Source organism: Rhipicephalus sanguineus, chromosome 10 (assembly GCF_013339695.2).
Source record: "Rhipicephalus sanguineus isolate Rsan-2018 chromosome 10, BIME_Rsan_1.4, whole genome shotgun sequence".
NCBI classification, from domain to species: domain Eukaryota; kingdom Metazoa; phylum Arthropoda; class Arachnida; order Ixodida; family Ixodidae; genus Rhipicephalus; species Rhipicephalus sanguineus.
Window position 1 is genome coordinate 80,687,112 of NC_051185.1, and position 15,967 is coordinate 80,703,078.

The 15,967-nt window shown below is 45.1% G+C and overlaps 1 protein-coding gene and 1 long non-coding RNA gene across 3 annotated transcripts in view; one reads left to right on the forward strand and one right to left on the reverse strand.

Moving 5' to 3' along the window:
• Nucleotides 1-15,967, reverse strand: part of LOC125760038 (uncharacterized) — a 210,091-nt gene that overhangs the window by 74,896 nt on the left and 119,228 nt on the right. The window lies entirely within an intron of this gene.
• Nucleotides 1,472-13,635, forward strand: LOC119406939 (uncharacterized). Its single transcript, XR_005186586.2, has 3 exons — nt 1,472-1,540; nt 12,596-12,737; nt 13,516-13,635. It is a non-coding gene; the product is annotated as an uncharacterized LOC119406939 (long non-coding RNA).

Sequence of the window (15,967 nt, forward strand, 5' to 3'; positions counted from 1 at the left end):
CTGCACCTTTAGATGTGAAAGATCCTTGAACATGAGGTATTGCTGGAGCCGACGTTCCGAAATGTGTTCTTGTAATCTTCAAGGAAGCTAGCAGTTGTCTTCATTGAAGTAGGCAATGCCATTGTCTACAGCGCTCGTACTGTGTCCTTCCTGTCTTGTGTTTGGTTTTGTTTGGGCTGACTTTTTTACAATACCATTGTCGAGACATTGGCTCCAGCGGCACCACCTGTTCAAGGATTTCTCATACATTCAAGCCTCCAGCTCAACCTGAACTTTGGCTTCGCTTCGATCTGCACCTTTAGGCATTGCAGAGAGTAAAGGAAAGTACTTGCATTATCAGAAGAGAAATGGGGACTACGCACGGTTCTCCGTTAATTACTTAGAATGCATAACGAGAGCCTACAATTATGCGAAGGACGAAATAAAATTAACAAAGTGTAGTTTCTAATACGTAGAAGTACCATTGAACAAGAAAATTATAGTACTAAAAGACTGATCAATAATAAAGGAAATCACAGTTTCGCGGCAAGGGCGAAGCAATGAATGCGATAGCAACGAATTGGAATGTTATAACGAAGTAAGGCTATAGCAGCGAACTCTTTTGTATACGATCTCGCGTAACTAAACAAACGCTGATTTAAGGGACCGAAGGTATTCGTGCGGTCAATCCTCTAAACGCGGAGCGTTGAGAACATAGCAAGTTTACGAGCCATCTCCTGACGTCTGTCGAGATAGCGCGCTGATGATACAACGGAGGGGCAGCCAAGTTGCTTAGAACCCTGGTACGTCACTTCATGGCACCGCGTTTATGTGAATAACGCGGTAGTAGTTGCCTATAAGAAACTAGTAAACTAAGCAAACACCAAAAATGCGTGTAATTAGGTAAAATGGAGACGAAGTTAATCGATATCACAGTGAAATATTGCTCACGCCCTTCATTTTCTCGCCCTCACTATGAGGTCATATTAACTCTTCGGCTTTTTAACAAACTAGTCGTACCTCGCTGGACTTCATACCGTAATCATAAAACTGATATCGGAATAACCTAACCTAAAAGGCCTATTGAAATTTTGATTGATCGTCGAAGCAAGCGTGTCGACCTGTTTTCGTATGTCAGTATTCGACGGCAACACTGCTGTTGTTGGTGTGAATTCTGCCGACACTAACAATAGTTTGTGTTGACAACGTGCGTCCACATCAAATACTTTGAAAGCTCTTACCAGGTTTGACAATAGCAGATGGAACACCGGAATATCATACTGGTGAGTGCAGTGTGCATGCAGCGTCTTATCTGTTAGCAATCTCGACATTGAAGGGCATTGTTTACCTCTCGAGTACAGAGACAGCGACTGTTCTCTAGTTGGGTGTTTTCTTGTATGTGCAGTTCGTGATAGAGGTATAAGTATAAGGGCGACGCGGTTCGCATCGCGAGTCTTCTTAGTCTCCTGGCAGGGTCTTCACTCGGGGCTTATCGACATGAGATTTTTCAACGTGGTCGCTGCGCTCTGCTGCCTTTCTTCGGGGACTGTCACAGCATGCGGTAAGCAGACAATTACGCCTCATAATTGTGAGTTCAAGAATATTTAGGAAAAATTGAATAGAAATAATTAATTCAAAGAGAAGAAACCCAATAAGTTCACTTAAGATTCAGTTCAGTTTCAGTTCAGTTTTATTTCCTGAAAGGCGCCTAGTCGGGGGGTGTTACACAAGGGGTGGGTTTACAAATAAATTACAAACAGCGAAGATTCAATTAACATGGCAGATGATCAGTGAGGCGTTCCTGGAATGTAGATGTTGAGGCAATTGTGACACTGTCATAGGGCAGGCCGTTCCTGTCTGAAGCTGCTTTAAGAATAATGAATCAGAAAACCCTTGAAGAGAAAACCAGTATTTCTCTCGCGTTAGCATAAAAACAATCAATAATGCAGTAGAGGGAAACAGCGCAATAGGTAAGCATGGTTAATTTACACACACCTGCCTCTGTGAGTGTCGAAATAACTGGCAGTGGTTACATAGCGGCAGTTGTGTTGCACTGCCAAGCACGAGGGCGCGGGTTCGATCCCACCCATCGCAGCGTGTATACTGATGCGAATTCCATCACCAGATATTTGAAGAATAGGAGTTACAGCACTGCTAGAGAGTCCATGGCGAAGGGTGTCCGTGATTTTCTTTCTCTGCCAAAATAGTGTTCGCTTTGCAGCTGCACGAAAGGCAAGTGAGGAGAAATAATAATTAAAAAAAGCTTTGAACAGGGGGCGTGGCTAGAGTCACCGTTTCGACAAGTGGTCTTGTCTTCTTCAATACAGCAACTTCAAGAAGACAAGGCCACTTATCCAAGCGTCGGTACCAGCGACACCCACCTGTTCAAAGATGTTTCATGTCTTCCAGCCCTCGTCTTCCCCAGAACTTCTAGCATATTTGAAGTGTGGAGGAAGTGACGTGTTTGCTCGATAATAATAATTTAAATTGTTAAGGTTTTACGTCTGAAAACCACGACATGATTATGAGAGACGCCGTAGTGGAGGTTTCCGGAAATTTCGATCGACCACCTGCGGTTCTTTAGCGTAGGTCTAAATCGAAGCGCATGGGCCTGTAGCATTTTGCCTCCATCGAAATGCGGCCGCCGCGGCCGGGATTCGATACCGCGATCTTCAGGTCCGCAATAAAACTTCATTTGGGTCTAGTTGGTACATATTCCTGAGGTTGAATCTGCAGCGGACACGCAATACGCCCCGCGAAGAAAAGCGCTTGTGTCAGGCCTGTAGCCAGGGAAGGGGGGGCTGGGGGCCCGGCCCCTCCCCCCCCCCCCTCCGAATACCGATTGAGGGGGATGTTTTACCGAAATTGAATAATGAAAATAGCTGTTTTTCTAAAATAATCAAGGCCTTCAGCCAGCGGGCAGCCCCCGAAAATATTTTTTGGCTACGGGCCTACCTTGTTTCACGTCTCTTCTTCGTGGGGCGTCTTGTGTGTTTGCGCTGAAGTTTTATGTCCTGAAGTGTGCAGGTGCGCCATGTTGTCGACTCAGCACTTGCACCAGGTATTGCCCGCATATGGAACGCTGTCTGCATGGTGCCGCGCGCTGGAATGCTCTATTCGTCGTTCTCGGAATATTTTTGCGTGTCTAGACTTCGTCACCATCCTCGCGTTGTTCTTTAACCGAAGGCGGCCGCGCAAATGACTAATTGCTTGCCAACGTTGCTTGGATACTTTATGGGCATGTCCTGGGACACTTTATCAGGGTTTGTCGATCTGTGGAAGCTATAACCACGATTATTTTGCTCTTGCTGAGTAATCGTTTCTATGGTTCGTGGTCTTGTCCTCACAGAGCCGTAAAGACCGCACACTCTAAGAGAAAAAAAGAATAAAAAAAGAAAAGCGTCCTTTGACATTTTTTTTGTGAGCCGTGACATGCCACGTATATGACTCTCCTTAAGGAGACACGTGAACTCTCTTTGGAAATCATTGTAGTCTCGTCGGAGTGGCGTGGGATAAAAACAAAGAGAGTTCACGCGTATATAAAGTCATATACAGTGGCTAGCCAGGACACACCGAAAGGTTAACACATACTCTCTTTTTTTTTAGAGCGCACTGCGGTAGGGTGGTGCCGAAGGTATCGGTAGTGAACCACAGGTGACGAGATGATATGGACAGTGTAGCAGCATGGCACCACGACTTCGACAGCATGTTGATCGCATCCGCAACCATTTGCAGTAGCACCCGCATGCTGATTCACAGGAACTTGGGTTCGTTCTCGTCAAAATGCTTGCGTTCTCTTTGTCAAAGAAAAGAAGGAAGAGGATAGCGCAGTAATGCATGAACGCCTGCTTTTTCAATGTCGCTAAGTCTTGTCCTGCGCGGAGAAACTCGAGATGAAATTAACAGACAGTTTCGATAACCTTATCGCATTGTGAAACGTGCTGAGAATAGCGAGTTAATTTATACAGTTAACTCTAACTGGTCGCAGTTCTGTTTAGACACGCTTGACTGGCATGGCACAGGTTGGAAGCACTAATGGAATGACAGCCTATGCACAGCAAGAAAAATTCTATTGAAGTTCTCTAGGGATCGGCAATATTTGTGACATTAGATGTCGTGTGGAAACATACGGATAATTTCATAGGTTTCCGGTTTTGACATCTAAAACTCGCAGCGCTATCAAAACGACCACTTAGGCACTTAGCACCATCTACTAGGAGGCCTACTTATGAGTTACAACTCGGCGCTTTTGTTTACGCGAACTTTGTCATGCAATAAACGAGAAGAGATTAGTTATTTACTCCATCACGGAGTCCACCTGCTTCACGACAACGCTCTAGTTCACACGGCGAGTGTTGCGAAGGCTGCTGCGAAGGTGTGTAGCTTTCACGAGCTCCAGCTGGTGCCCGGTGGCCACTGCCGCTTTTCAAAATTGGAGACAAACATTCGAAGCAAAATAATTGCTGCTGGTGGTGAAGAATGCTGTCCTCAGGCATGTGAAAAATAAATTTTAAGACAATTTTTTTAAAAGGCATAAAATGTTAGTTCGGGGATGTGAAAAATCTGTTGAAGGGAATGGGAGATTATAATGAAAAGCGATACAATTGTTTCATTTTTATCGTCACTAACAGTTGGTCAGGCCGGAAACTTACGGGTTTACCTTTATATCGGTGACGCTCCTGTATATTGGGTGGTCCCCACAGTTTTTATGATTCCTAGTTTCTTCAGTGCAACGGAAAGCTTACCGGTCAGAGTAATCACGGAATGGTAGCGTGGAAAATGCTGTGAAATATTTATCATCAGAATTTTTCTATCTGCGCGGCCGGACTATGAAGTGATACACTCAACACAAGCTGCAAACAGTGGGAGGTGAGTGCGACAGCAGTTCGTGTTTGAGCACTGCGGTTGGCTGCGCATGCGTGCACAACGAGCGCATGCGCCGCGGCTCGACATGTTGCACTAGTTATCCGCGAAGGTAGCGCCGCTTCTCAGCGTCAAATCATTTTGCCTCGTAAGCAGCACAGAATAGAGCAGTGATAGATATTAAAATACATACTCTAATTTCGAGCACTAATCATGGTACGCATAAAGACACCAGTCTACGTACAGGAAACAGAACGGCACCACAGAGGATCAAGGATCTTCCGCTGGGCTGTGCAACATACCGTTTTTTTTTAACTCTTAAACACGATTTAAGAATACAGTCCTGCGCTAATCGCGAAAATGATGCTTCATTCTGTAACTATAATTTACAGTATTTTCATTTCCACTAGTATTTAGTCAGACGTTCTGGACAGTTGTCGGTCCCTTTTGAAGCTTGCCGTGACATTTTCCGCGATCACTCACGCATATCGGAAGAGTGCAGACCCTGTGACTTTATCAGTACGGATATCGTCATTTCTTCGGCAGCAAGCAACGTAAGCCTAGCATACCGAGCCGGTAGTAGTTCCGCCTTTGCTGCCATACGTCGATAGACTTCCAAAGCAACGTCGAGCGGCGCCACTGCTCTTATCGCAACTGGGAATATCCACGGCCACAACACTGCGCCGCTTCCGCGCATGCGCAGCGCTCTTGGATTGCATCTGTGGTGCGTCACAGTGTAAGTATTGCTGACTAGCAGTGGTCCGAGCCGAATGAGGAGCGCATGCGCGCACGCGTCCTTGCCGCCGCCAAATCCGGCGATAAATCACCTGTGCCGGCAGCGTCTATCCCCAGTAACGCATAGCTCGGCCGCGCCCAAACTTTAGCTTGGGTTCCCTATAGCGAGCGTGTCTCACAAGGTGTTGATCAGCTCCGTGCCGCGTCGAAGAGTAATCGGCAGTCCTCGAACTCTGTTACTGACTGCCTCTGACTTTCCGAAGAAAGCGGCTTTCCTAAATCTCCATTGCATAATACCACAGTTTTGCACATATGGAGCGATCGTCGATAGCCGAGGAACGAGCGCACTATCTACCGTTTATTGACCATCTCTGCGGTTTCCGTGTCCAGCTGCGGGAATAAGCAGATTAAAGGTTCTTTGTCGTCACAAAAATGTAGTCCTTGTGTAGGTCTTGGTGTAGCTTGCCATCCCGCGCTAAATCCTGCGATAATGTCGTTCTTGTGTAAGCCCTGGTGTAGTTCTAGATCCTGCCAGGATTTTTGCATCGTTTGGCCCAGTCACGTATTGCAGGGATGGGTTGGGAGATGTTACGAGTCATTCGGGAACGAAAGCTCAATAAGGAGCAAGGTCTAAAGTTTATTGAAGATGAGAAGGAACGCGTTCGAAAAGAGTGGGAGAATAAGAGAGAGGTGCGCAAAGCCGCACTAGAGTCAAGACGCGCTGTAGCGTTAGAAGCTTATGCTCGAGAAAAACAGGAACTCTAGCTCAAACTGTGATTGGCACAAGCCAAAGAAGCCAAACGGTTCATTGGACAGCATGAGAGAAGGCCCATAGAGGTTTCATTGGGAGATGTCAGTGTGCCTGATTTTCAGAGTTCTGTCTCCGCTGAGCAAACGGGCGTTCTACCAACCCGTTGGCCATTGGGTGGTATGGGGTGCTTAACTTCTGACCGAAGGACATTAATCGGTGGACTTCCTTCATGATCTCTGGGGTAAAGTTCGATCCTCTGTCACTATACCTCCATATTGTCGTTCTTGTGTAGGTCTTGGTGTAGTTTTAAATCCTGCGCTTAATACAGCTCCACTACCGTGAAACCTGTGGAAGTCACCGGCCACCCAGCTCACCAAGCGCTTGCCACCACCTCGGCAATCGGGCGCTGCGCAGGCGGTGGCGCTCTCTCTTGCGCGGCGCGGGTAATCATCCGATTTTTCAGAAGAGTTTTTCGCTATTTTAGGTTAATTATTATAATTAATTCTTGGTTATTTGGGTAGTTAATATTATTTGAGACCTTGTTAGTTTATCTTGCACTGGTACTGAACATTGTTAGTCTTGTTTTAGGTCTGTATTGACAACTGCGTGACCATGCGAGATGAGACAGTGGGTGGACGACAAGCCGGGCCCCCAAAAGTGCTACTCACTTAAACTCATCGGCCCATCCACTCCGTGAAGATCGCGGGACACCGAAGCTGTCATAGTTATAGGGTCATTCCATACCAAACGTCCGAGCCATTTTGGCGACCACCTCAAATGTGACAGAAAAATGTTGTGCTGATTTGTTGCACTGAAAACAGTAAATTGCTAAGAATATTTGGAGAGAAAATTTTTTTCATCGCTTGAGAGCCTTTCCAAATTTCGCGGAATGTCATCTGAGTGACGTTTGTTTGAAAGTTGATTCTGAGAATATCGTTCACGTTACAATGCCACATTTGGTTCACACAATAAGCCAAAGCAAATGTGTAAGTTGTTCGAATCTCAGTTATATTACTGCAATTTTTCTGGGCCCATATATGCCTGCACAAATTTTGTCAAATGTTCTAGTTTGCAGTTTCCCTTGTAATACTGCGCTATGCATGAACGTACCAGTAATCAATACTTACTCTGCGCAGGTGTATCTTGCAATAAAAAATTATTTCAGAACATTGAAATTTGCAAATCTTACGAGAAAAATAACAAATTTGCGAAAATCTTCGTTTTGGACCACATCGAGACGTGATTAACACCACATGGTGCTCCAATTAAAAATCAGCATTATGCCTCAATCGAAAGCAATAAATAGTTTTTCTTATATGGCAACTTCTATAACTACAATTTGATCTAAGGAATAAAATAATTTTTTAAGTTTCCTACGGACGGCAATGGGCAACATTCAATGACGAACACAGCCGCCGTATGAACAAAGGGGAAGATAGCCGTTAATGGGGAACCATCAAAAATTGTTTTCTTCCTTGAAACAAAAATTGTAATGATAAAAGTTGCCACATATGAAGGGAACTTTTTTATTGCTTTTGATTGAGGTATAAAGCTGAATTTTTAATTGGGCACCACGCTGGTGTAAAGTCGCGTCATCAATGTGGGCCAAAATGAATGATTTTCGCAATTTTCGTATTTTTTCTTGTAAGATTTGCAACGTCAATCGTTGGAAAATATTTTTATCGGCACTATTACCTTCCTTAGAGTACAGTATTCATTACTGGGATATTCTACGTAGAACAGTATTACAAGGGGAAAAAATGCAAACACAGAACATTTTGACAAAATCTGTGGAGGCACATATGGCAGCAAAATTGCAAGTAGTATAACTGAGATTCAAGCATTTATGCAGACGCATTTGTCCTAATATGTGAACCAAATTTGGCATTGAAAACGTGAAACGATACTCTCAGAATAATTTTCAAACAAACTTCACTCGATGACGTTCTGCGAAATTCGGAAGGCTCACACGTGACCAAAGATTTTTTCTCTCCAAAATATTCTAGCAATTTACTGTCTTTCAGTTCAAGAAATCAGCGCAATATTTTTCGATCCCATTTGAGATGGTTGCCAAAATGGCGGGACTTTTGGCGTGGAATGACTTATACCGAATGTGACACTTGCAAGTCAAACTTCGCAATGAGAATGTTAAATCTTCTGTTTCGCCATGTTTCACTGATTGGGTGTGCACGCGAGGTCTACACATCTCGAATCAGGCGAAGATGCTTCGCGAGCTCGCAAGGCGCTACGTCCTTCGAGACGGCGACGTCGTTCCCATTCACGGTCGAGTTCGTGCCGACGTTCCTCGTAAGCAGCTTGCTCCTCGGCGGTGCGGGGTAGGTGAGGACTACACGAAGGTGTGTCCATCTCGAATCAGGTGAGCCCTATACGCGCGAGTTTATACGATTGCCTAGAGAGATCACGTGATGTCCTGATTGCGCCGCTAGAGTTGAAATGTGCGCACTTACACCTGAATGGTTAAAGCGAAATCACGTGATCTGTCGGTTCAGCCAGTGGCGTTTCAGCGAATGCCTACGACTGCTGCTGTTACTACGACGACTACTACTACTGTCACAACGACCACAACGACCACAACGACCACAACAACAACAACAACAACAACAACAACAACAACAACAACAACAACAACAACAACAACAAAAAAACACTACTACTACTACTACTACTACTACTACTACTACTACTACTACTACTACTACTACTACTACTACTACTACTACTACTACTACCACTACTACTACTACTACTACTACTACTACTACTACTACTACTACTACTACTACTACTACTACTACTACTACTACTACTACTACTACTACTACTACTACTACTACTACAGCACACGTTAGGCAAAGACGGCTTCGCTCTACAAACCGCAGGCACCTTGTGTCGTACCTGCGTCATCACACAAGGCATAATACCGGTGTCACACGGTCATTTGTGATCGGGATCAGGCCTGATCCGTATCGACTTTCTCGATCGTGATTGGCTCCTTCACGCAAGCTGAAGAAGGGGGCTAATCACTGTTCGAAAATTTGATTCCGTTCAGCAGTGCACCGCGATCAGCAGTGCACCATGTAGCACTAGTATAACACAGGGAAAGGCATTGTCCAGTCTTGAATGACTTTGCCGGAATGTACGCGGTGTCGGTTCTAGGGTTGCCATGTTTGGTTACTTTGCGCCAATTTGGCTACTTTTTCAGCCCGGTAGCGGCAGACAAACGGCTTGGCTACTTGGCTAATCTTTGGCAACTTTCTTGTTCCCTCTATTTGAGAGAAATCACCAAAATCTGGTGACATCTTGCAAAGTTCATCAGCACAATAGAAGAAGACATAGGAAACACGCACAAACAGGACCAGTGCTGAACAGTCTGGTGACGTTGCAGCCGCTGGCGTTCGAATATGTGGTGTCAAAAAATGGCGGCCAATGCGTGTTTCCAACTCCTGAAATTGAATTTGCACTTGCATTACGCAGAGTATGAACTTAATGAAAAGCATGGCTCAGTGGCCTAAGCAGGGGCAAGGTTCAATGGTGGGGATAATAAATTAAATAAAAAAAATCACAGCATATCCACGGAGTGAATGATGATGAGTGGGCGAAGCTGCGGAGGTTCATCGGTAAACCGTGAATCTTCCGTGAATTCTGCCCAGTACATCATCACCGACGTGAGATCGGGCGCGTATATACTAAAGGTTCGATGAGTTATGACGACTTGCAGCTCACTTTAATTTTACATGTACGCTGTGAATTTTCATTGTTTAGAAAACCATTGCTTTAGAAAACGTCTGGCGTCTTTCGTTAAGCAGCTGGCGTCTTTTCGTTTTGCTTTGGAAACATCTGGCGTTTTTTTCGTTTTGCTTTTACAAAATATCTGGCGTCTTTCGTTGGTTTATTTCATCAATCAACGGTGTTTTGAACAAAATTTTTATTGTTTAATCACGCACAGGAGAAATCTCACCAGGCACTACCTCGGAGGTAAACAATGGCTGCTAATGGGAATGAGAGACAGAAGAAGTCGGCTTTTAGCTAACACTTACACTTCTACTTCTACTAACGTTTCCTACTGGAACATGCCAATGGCTGCTAATGGGGAATGAGAGACAGAAGAATTCGGCTTTTAGTTAACGCGCACGCTGCGAATTTTTCATTGTTCAACAACGCACAGGAAAAATCTCCCACCGGCACCACCTTGGAAGTCAAAGCGTAAGACTGGTTACGCACTACGACTACTACGACTACGACTACGAGGGACGAACGGGTGCCGCCTTAAGGAGCTTCGCCCCTAAAAACAACTGCACGTTCATAAACGGCCAGCAAGCAGGCCTCGCGCACAAAAACAAAATGCTTTTGGATACGCGGCTGGGACTCGGGGAAAACTGTTGCACGGGACCTCATTTTGCAGAACACTTATTGCTTAACGCGACCTTAAGCCTTAATAGAAGTGAACAGGACAATCGAAAGCGCTCCGCATGCAGGTCGCTCTGAGCTCCTCGACATTAGAAATCGGTTATCCGACGAACCGCTTCCGTCATTGATTAGGTACTGGCAGCGACTCGGGAATATAACCGGTCATACTTTGTCATCTCATCACACAAGAAATGATTGAGCAAGTGACTAACATTTATGCTGAAAAGCGCAGCAGCTATGGTTTTCAGCACACTCATGCCGTACTCATTTTTAATGTCGTTACTTCTAGTCCTTTTAAGAAAGGTCTTGTAAGACGCGGGGAGAGAGTGTCATTTTCGTAACAGCGCATGATATTTCCTGCTCGAAATGATTGTTAAAGTCAAGGGTTTTACTTTAATCTCAGCAATTCTCATAATGAAGTGTTCATGGTTTACGTACTGTAAAATGCCGAGCAAGCGCTCCCTCCCTTTTTCGGGAGATCTGAAATAAGCGCCAATGACCGAGCAAGCGCCCCCCTCCCCCTCCTCTCTCGCGGCCACTTTTTTTTTTCAATACGAGCATCGCTTGTGTAAAAAGAACCACAAGAATGAGAACACCGAATGCGTATCTAGTGTTGTTTATGAAATTCCGTTGTCATGTGGCCGGTGGTACATTCGTCAAACCGGTCGCTGCTTTAATGGTTTTTAGTGAGGAGGGGGAATAAAAACAGTAAATAAATAACGCATTTCATTAGAAACGTGGACGGACATTTTTTTAAATTTTAGTGGCTCTCCTGCCGCCGTCTTGAATTTCGGTCCAGGACCGAGCAAGCGCCCCCCTCCATATCTGGTCGGATTATCCATCACCGTAGGGTGAAGGATAATTGCTCGGCATTTTACGGTATACACATTATCTCCCAAATGCTTTTGCATTTAGTCATTTAAATGAAACAAAAGTTATGCCTCGCTCTGCTATCGCAAACACCAAAGAGCGGAGCTGGGGGAAGCCCATTAAAGTAGTACCAGACCACACACTTAGTCCAACTGTTGCTGGGCTTCTCGCAGCTCTGTTGGCCAACCGGCCACGTTCACGAGCCCCCGGTCTTCATTTCTACGCGAACTCTCGGCTTCCCTCGGATCTTCTGCGACGCTTGGTTAAAACGTCTCTAGCTCTCGCTTTAGGATCGGATCGCTGTCGCCGCATCCGCTCACAATTAGCTTTTAGATGACAAGTGAGGGGTTCCAGCAAGTTTCAAACTGGAGCACAAGAAGAAAGGAAATGGCTCTTGTCTCAAGCCACACAGCGTGACCAAGGCGAGAGCCTCCTCGGCTGTGGAACACACTGTATGGGGACACCCGCTTCAAAGAGCACAGACACAAATCATTAAGTACACCTGGCGGCAGAAGTTTACGGGACGTGGGCCGCACAGCAAATGCGAACTTTTGCTCTACTAGTGCATGCCGCTTCTAATCTAGCGTGTAACTGCATTGGCCGCAAGTGCCGCTACAAGGTAAAGCACGAAACACTTAAATGTAGGCTGTTCCCTGAGAAAGCGGGAATAGGTTTCACGAAAATCGCACACCATGTCACCGCTTGCTGCAGGATGTACATGTGAATTATCATAGAAATCAGTATTTAAGCATTTAACTGGAACCTTTCCTGAACACCGTGATTCTGTAAATGGCTTCACACCGTAACAAGACAAGCATGTTATTTTTCGTAGTTTCATGCGGTGATTTTACGGGGCGTCAGTCTGATCTTCGAAGTTCGATCACTGTATAGTTATAGCTTTGGATCTGTTGTAAACGAATAAGCATTCTGCTCACATTTCTTTTATTTTCTTTTTCTTGGTGGTCGTAGAAAAAAGCAGTGCTGCGACAAGCATCCGTTGCAGCCCGGAGCTGGCCTACCATTGCTACCATGACGTGTCCATGAAGGTCGTCGTCGACCACTGGATTCCGGCTTCAAAGGACGACCCGAAGTTTATGCCCATTTGCACTAGGTATGTCATTTGGAACTCGTAAGCATAATTGCAGATTTTCATCTCAGTGAATGCCTCAGTTAACGCCATTTTAGTGAAAGGTACCGTGTATTGAGAGTCGCGGGGCATCTTCATTACAGCGCTGATCTGAGGTGGCCGTCCCTGGGTTGGACGTCCGTAGTCCTTCGCCGTAACCGAGCGAGCGAGCGCGGCTGGATTGCTCCAACTTTCGCCGTAGAAGCAATAAATAAAATATTAAAAAGAAACAAGACAACTAGAAAAATAAAAAAAGCGGGAAATAAAAAAACAGACAAGTTAATGTAACTGCAGTATGAACCGCCTAAGTAGAAAATAAAAATGAAATAAAAAAATAGCATAAAGCGAGAGGAAATAAAAGAGAAACAGCAAAAATTGACATACAAAAAGGAATACAAACTAAAAATAACGAGTTGTCAATAACTGTACGTACGGCCATGTTTGTCTCAAATTCTTTGCCTCACTATATCGCCAAGCGAAAACACGGGTACATCTGCGCTCACATTTCGCATTAGAGGGTAGCGTAATTGTCGGTAATTCTCTTTTTCCATTTCTGTCCCATACCGACGAGTTGTAATGCTATTCGGCGGATGCCTGTAAAACTGTCGCAGCTGTCAAACTTTATCAACGTCATAGTTCAAAATTATGCATGGGCATCATTTGGAACTGCATTGCTCGTAAAATACGCTATCAGAACAAGCAAGTGCTCTACTCAGTACTATCTCTGTACGCCACATGCTATTATGAAACTATTTCTTTACAGCTGCAAGGAGTTGCCGCTTGAATCGAAGTGCAAGTATTTCTACTCGGGCTGCTTCGAAAGTGAGAAGCGCCAGTTTCGCTGGCACGAGCAGGGTTATAGTTATCTTCAATTCTTCAGCACAAGGCTGAGCAGCTGCATCAGTGAGTATTCCCCATCATTTACCGCGTCTTCAGACAATAGTGGTGTTGTGTTCATCTTAAGGCGCAGCGTTTTATGGCTTGCTTCCTGATAAAAAATATTGCCTTTGCCTTAAGAAAAATCTCGTAACGCCACTTATCTTTATTGAACTCATTCTTCTTGAGCTCAAAGGTACAAGGAAAGCTGCAGCTGCTAAGACGTTGCTTCAACGAGCAGCTTCACCACGGGGTGGCTGCCCCGACAACACGAGCCTCAGCTGCTTTCGTTTTCTCATGAAACAGGCTACGGTTGCATTAAGCAAACATTACACGTGTTTGCGGAAACACCGCACGTCGTTTGGGAAAAGTCAGGTTTAGTGAGCGCTTGATGGGGAACGCAATTTATGCGGCAATAAAGCTGCAACTTGAGAGAACTTGCGATGCTTCATCTTGAACTTGACCCTCCTCCCCCCCTCGCCACCACACACACACACACTGAAAATCTGGATGGTTTAGGGAGAGATGGAAGAAGAAAATCGAGAGTTAATGACCTGTTGATATGGAACTCATGCATGTGAGAAAGGGGATATTGATCCGGAGGAGCGACAACATTCAAAGAGCGGTAATCACCCCAAGGCCACCAGTCGTGATTGTGTTGTCTTGGTAATAGATGGAGAGGTGAAAATCAATTGCAGGAGGAAGGCTGAACAACACCGAGTCCGCATTGAAGCATATGTTTTTGAACTCACGGTGACCGGCTTCCAACCTCATTCCAGCGAGTCTCCCTGGACGCGCAGCGATAGTTGGGCCGGTGGTATTGATATGATGCGTCACCTCGTGTTTCGCGGGCAGCTCACCGATTCGGGGCTTCGTGGGTTGCGGGTCCTCAGCAAATGTCTTGTCGTACGTTAAGATGGACCGATATGAGCAGATTCCAAACGAAGTGACGTTAGATTCTGAGGGTTGTGATGTTATTCTTTTAGGCGCTGGTCGCTAACATTGGCATCAAGGTTTACTTAGCTGAGGAAGCGGGCCCACAGTGTTGTGAAACTGTCGCCGGCGATCACGACCACTCGTCTGTAATCGAAACAAAGTGATGTTCACCTAACTATCCCAGGTTTGATTCCACATATGTAGATTCAAGCACGCCCAAGCACGCCCAAGCACGCGCCTTGTGGTGCAATATGTGATGTTCTTATGCAGAAAAAAAAATGTATTCGCCCACAAACAGCGCATAATTGAGGTGTCACTAAGAGAGCACAATGCTTAGTGAAAGATACAGCTTCCACAACTGTAGCTTTGGACTACCGTTCACGTGGTTGTGGCCCACTTTACGTGACCACTAAGGTGGCATTTAGGCATAAAGATAGGATTACCCGAGAATGTGTCTCTCAACAGTGATAGTACCAGAATCTTGGAAAAATGGTAATATCTTCTTAATCCGTTAGAAAGGGGACGTCAAGGACTTGACAAATTACAGGCCGATCAGCTTACTGTCCCTGTTTACAAACTGTTTAAAAAGATAATAGCTCATAGAATTAGGACATTAGAATTCAATCAACCAAAGGACTAAGCAGGATTTCATACAGGCTACTTCACAATAGACCACATTCACACTATCAATCATGTGAAAGAAATGCGCGGAATATAAGCACCCCTATATGTAGCCTTCATAGATTACGGGAAGCATTTGATCTGGTCGAGATATCAGCAGTAATGCAGGCGCTGCGGAACCAGGGCGTCAGCGAACCATATGTAAACATACTAAAACAAATCTACAGCGGCTCCACAGCCACCATACTCCCCCATAAAGAAAGCGACCAAATCCCAATAAGAAGGGTGTAAGGCAGGGAGACACGATCTCCCCAATGCTATTCAACGCGTGCTTACAGGAGGTTTTCAGGGCCCTATAGTGGAAAGAGTTAGGGATACGAGTTAATGGGAGTACCTTAGTAACCTGCAATTCGCTGATGATTACTGCTTGATGATAACTCAGAGGACGATTGAAACTCATGATTACTGAATTGGACAAGGAAAAAGAATGGTAGGGCTCAAAATTAATATGCAGGAAACTAAAGTATGTGCACCAGTCTCGGAAGAGAACAGTGTTTTGCGATAGGTGGCGAGGCACTGGAAGTTGTAAAGGGATTCGTCTACTTAAGACAGGCAGTAATCGCGGAGACGAACCACGAGACTGAAGTAACTTGAAGAATAGGATGGATGAGAACGTTTGGCAAGCATTCTCAAGTCATGAATGGTAGTCTAGCACTATCCCTCAAGAGGAATGTATATACCGCGCATCTTACCGTACTTACTTTATGGAACAGAATCCTGGA